Here is a 5,882-nt window from a genome sequence, read left to right on the forward strand (position 1 = left end):
TAATATAAAAGCCTCAAGGGCAATTTTGTCAAAACCTTATAAATTTTAACTAACACCCATCATATGTGGGCCAAAAGACAAAAATGTCAAATGGAAAAGGCTCAAATCAAAGGAGCCAACATATTTGTGACATAATCTAAAAAACTACATTTAAATTTGGTAGTTCAATTGAAATATTATATAGTCTTCATGCTATACCAAAAAATTATTAAAATTTGGTATTTAATCATAATTTTCTATTAAATTTCAGATTTTGATAATTCAAAAATTTAAAAATTTAAAAATTAAGAATTTCGATTTCATTGAAAATTTAGACTAAAACATTTAAAACTTTTAACAAAATTTCGATAATATATTTCGATTTGATAATATTTCAAAACCTAAAAAAAATAAAAATTTTGAGAAAAATTTCAAAATTTAATTCCATGATCTAAAGAGAAGGTACATATCTACAAGGTGAAGAGGAGCAAGAAAGAACGCCAGTCCGACTCCTCCTCAGTTATAGAAGAGTGAATATATATATATATATATATATATATAAGCAAAAATGACTGTAAAAGTGTAAAGTAAAATTTTCAAAATATTAAAAATTGCCCCTAAAAATATATAATACTACATTAAAATTATTTATAAAATAAGGGCAAAGTAGTAAAATGATTTACAAAATTTTAAAATTTCAAAAGATAAAAAGTATGGTCACAGCACCAACCCATTACTGATCTATCTCTTTCTCTCTCAAAATTAAAGAGAACCATGCACTTTATAAGTTATAACACAGATCGTCAGATCCAGGAAAAAATACTAAACAACAAATATATTATTATAAATAAATAAGTTAGAGGGTAAGAAAGTCAATTGACACGCGCTCGGAACTAGTAAAGAAAAAAACAATTATTTCATCCAATTGTATATTTGTATGAAACCAAATTTGATATAGCTTTGAAATCAATATATATGAAATTAGTTATATGATTAGATCATTTATGGAATTATGGTTCAAAATTGTACGATTATTATGGAATTATGTTGGTCTATCGGTCTTTTTTTTCTGTAGTTTTTCTTAGGTAACTCTCTTACGTTTTTCAAACCAAGATGAATATGAAGCAGTACAATTGGGCCCTCAACTAATCCCAGCAACAACTTCTGGGGGAGTCACACCCATGCAATATTACAGAATAACTGCAAAATGCAACCATTACGAACTACATCGGTCACTGAAGACTCTTCAAGTTGTCGGTCCCAAAGACATACCAGTTCCATATATACAGACCTTTGGCTTGGGAAGCATTGACTGATGTTGACATTCCATTACATATCTTCAACTAATATATACTAAAATTTTCGTTTCCTCCAAAATATTTTCAAAGTTGTAATTCCTGTTCATTACGTTCTACAAAACTAGGACTTCCCAATCAAATATTTAGATGAAACAAGTGATAAGTATGGTAAGTACCCCACTTCCCCAATCTGGCTTACCAATTACAAAAATGACAATGCAAGAAAAAGACCATGCATGAAGCTAGTATGATAAACTCACAAACCATGGCAATATGTGTATTCTTTTTTATCATACCAACACGTTTGGCGTTGGATAGCATTTTATTCAATGAGAAACTTATTAGATATGACTGTATGAGAGACTCATAAACAATGGTATGATTTAGACTTATAATCATGCACAGAGGTATAATATTATGCTAGCGTGTTTGGAAAGTGGGCTTGGTGCCTTGGTGGATATAAGGGGTTTTGTTTGATAATAAATTTGTTTGGAATTTTATAATGAAAGGAAAAGAAAAATAGCTTATGGATTCGAAAAACATTTTCGACTGTGTCCGTAATTCACCCACCTTATTTTCTCAACCCTACTATATTTGGCTTGGTGGATATCATGCATGAATCATGAATGCTACACATGCATTTCAACGTACACTACATGTTTCCTGCCAAGCTCGCACACAAGATCTATCGGAAACAGACGATGATTATTTTTCTGGAGGAAATTGTATAAGCTTGGTCCAAGCATCACAAATACTATACATATACGGTTACATAATGCTGTAAGATTAAGTTGGACATCCTTGTTCTTTTAGGAATCAGCAAGTCACTAACACTTCTTAATGTATAAGCAATTGGACTATTATCAAAAATTTTAACTACAAACCTAGCCAATTAAAAAATTAAGTGCAAGCCCAATCTGTTTGTGTACGCGTGCGCAGACATAAAAAAGTACACTATCGAGCGCTTGGTAGCCTGCTGAGTTCTTGGTGGATACAGATGCTTCTGTATATTTTTAGGTTGCATATACATCTTTTTAGTTTGCAGATGTTTTTTTTAGGTTGCAGATGCATTTTTTTAAGTTGCAAATGACATGTTTTAGGTTGCAGATAATGCAAGTTAGGTTGCATGTGCTGGTTGCAACTGCAACCGCCAAGCGCTCGGCAATTTCCACCGAGCACTCGACAGATACTTACCTAGCGCTCGATGAGAATTGCCGAACATTCGGTGGACAATATGAGCTACAACTTAATTTTTTAACTGGCTCGAATTTAGGTTAAATTTTTTTCTCATTTTGAATTTCTAATTAAAACACCCCATAATTTATTGCATGATATGTATGTAAGATTCATTGGTAGTGAAACTTGTGTCCATGTATGTTTTGAGATGGATGCATGTGCATGACAAATGTTGCTGAGGTTAAGAGAATCTCTATGCTGTATCCAGGGTCAAACGTTGGTGGGGTGCGGTACGCTATGTAATAAATGAATGACTTCGCGTCTTCGCATCCACATGCTAAAGCTGAGATGGATCAGTAATTCAGTATATTCCTACACCTATGACCTACCACAGTCCAAATTTCTAACTTTTTACACACACACACCACACTTGTGAAAGATTAATAAACTAATATAATAAATTTATACATACAATTAAAACAAAAACGATCAAAATCCCTACAATTTCATAAATCAAGCTTATTATCACTGAGAAAGATATTGTATAGTCATTACACTTAAAAATTTCTCCTTTCTTCCCGGTACGTTGTTAATGTGTCGTCAATACATCAGTGACAAAGGAAAATTAATATTGTATATATGGCAACGCACACTTCCCCAATTTGGTTACCAAATTACCAAAATGACAATGCAAGTAAAAGACCATGCATTAAGTATGATAAACTCACAAACCATGGCAATATTTGTATTCATTAATTTTATCATACCAACACGTTTGGCGTTGGGTAGCACTTTATTCAATGATAAACTTATTAGATATGACTGTACGTATGAGAGACTCATAAACAATGATATGATTAATTTAGATTTATAATCATGCACAGAGATATAATATGCTAGCGTGTTTAGCAAGTTGGCTTGGTGGATATAATGGCTTTTGATTGATAATAAAATTGTTTGAAATTTTATAATAATACTTAAAAAAAAAAAAAAAAAAAAAAAAAGAACTTATGGATTTGGAAAACATTTTCGATTGAGTGTTGCTATTCTCACCTCTATGGCTCTATGTCTGTAATTCGCCTACCTTATTTTCTCACCCCCACTATATTTGGCTTGGTACATATTGTCTGCCAAGCTCGCATGCACACAAGATTCATTGGAAACGGACTATGATAATTTTTCTGGAAGAAATTGTATAAGCTTGGTCCAAGCGCGCATCACAAATACTATGCATATATACGGTTACATAATGCTCCATCTGGTTCAAAGCCCTAACCCTAGATTCACTTATTGAAACATAATTTACTCCAATAAAGACAAGCGATCCATTGAGTTTTTGTAACGGAGAAAACGCCCTAACCCTTGTGGGATAGACCCCACATGCACATGCATGCAGTGGCGGAGCCACATGAGGACCAGGGGGGACACAGGCCCCCACTCAACTTTTGGGAGAAAAAAATGACCTATTGATACAAAAAACAAAATTAAAAAAATTTCATGATTTGTTTACTAAAATACCTTTAAAATATCAGCCAGTCCTGATTTTTCATCTAATTTCTCCCCTTCCGCGTCTTCTTCTATTCTCTACGGACAACATTACAGCAAGCTTTGCAAAATTGGTGAATGAACAATGGTCTACTAAAATAGGTAAATGATTTCTCTCTTCGTTTTCCTCTTGTAGCCTTGGTTTATTTCTGCCTTTGAGACTTTGAATGTCAAATTGTCAATCTCTATTTTTTGTTCTTGCAAAATTGTCTTTCTCTTCATATAAAGTTCTCTACTTTTCAATCCATATGAGTTTTTATACATGAAAAACTTAAAATAATTATTAAGGCTAAGCTATTTTATTGCAGGAATTTGATTTATGATTTACTTATTTGAACTGGAAGTTGATTGGGTATTGAAAAGAAAAGAAGGGAAAACGATTGCATATGGTAAATTAAAGCTATTTGATTGCATAAAACTACTGCATATGAGAAGAAGAGAAGGGAAAACTTCTATTTAAATTAAAGATATTTTATGTTTTGAACTTTTGATTAAAATGTTTTGAAGCAAGTTGAAATTAGGTGTGCAATACTGAATTGGAAATGCCTCAATAAAGAAACGATGGTGTATTGGTGCCCCCACAGGTATGTTTTCCTGGCTCCGCCACTGCATGCATGGGGTCCTAACATTAAATCCCAACTTAATTAGCTAGTCTTAAATCCTAATACAAATGGACAATGAATAAGATTGAGCACTTTCATTCCATAGTCATTTTATTTTTGTTGTATATGTTAGAGGAATAGTACTTTCAATCCATTTTAATCATTCTTAGGCAGAAACGTATTTGTCCAATGTCGTAGTTAGGTTAGCATCCTGAATAAGGGTATCATAAACGGTCCACCTCTAATTCCTTCTATATTTCGAAACAACAAAATAAAAAAACAAACAGTCAGCTCGACAAGATTGCATTACTGAGCAGAGATCGATGTAATCGATCCATTGTATATGAAAAACGCAGAGATGTAATGCATTGTGTACATTGATTCAAATCACTCAATTCGAGTTTCTGTCGATGAGCAATTAATATTTGTAGGCCAATGGGTGGCTGAAGGTGTGCTGTTTTGGAGGTGGTGCCATGTAACGTCATATGCATGTCTTTATCTTTAGATTTGAAATTCTGTTATTTGGATAAAAATTTTAAATGTGAAGATTTATTTTTGAAGGAATTTAAACATAGGTCCGTTAACTTTATGTACTAAATTTCAATAGTTTTTTAGTTTAGATACCAAAATTTAATAGCATTTTAGATTAGGTACTAGTTGAAAGTCAAACATAATAATATAGTAAATGATATTATAATTCACAAATATTACATCACATGCTACTACAATAAAAAAATATGGTCAATTACAAATAAATTAATAAAAAAAATATTAGGTTTGTGTTTGATTGCTACGCAGCAAAACAGCTTAAGGGAATTTGGTATTTAATATTAATTTTCTATATGTTTAAACATATGATTAAAAATAAAAATATGAAATATGATTTTTATTTTCCAATATTTAGCAATATAGGACAAATATATAAAAATAGACAATTAAATACAAATACAAATTTGGTTTAATTAGTTGGTTGAGGATTTTAGTTGTGTGTATAAGATTGGGGGTTCAAATCATAACAACCATGCATACTTTGTCTTTATTTTTCAGAAGGATGGAGGAGTTCAGGTGATGGTGGTTGCCGGCGGCAGTGGAGGTGATGACCGTCAAGGAGAGGGAGAATGGTGACAAGGATAGGGAGAATGGTGGTGAGATTTAAAATACCTAGTTGTATGAGTGATTTCAAATCCATGGATCTGAGCCTCTAAAATCCACCATGAATTTGACCCAAATTCAAATCCCTTATTTTTTTTTTTTTTCTTGGAATCCAAATCTATTCTTTAAA

This window comes from Dryas octopetala, chromosome 1 (genome assembly GCF_963921425.1).
Source record: "Dryas octopetala chromosome 1, drDryOcto1.1, whole genome shotgun sequence".
Taxonomy (NCBI): domain Eukaryota; kingdom Viridiplantae; phylum Streptophyta; class Magnoliopsida; order Rosales; family Rosaceae; genus Dryas; species Dryas octopetala.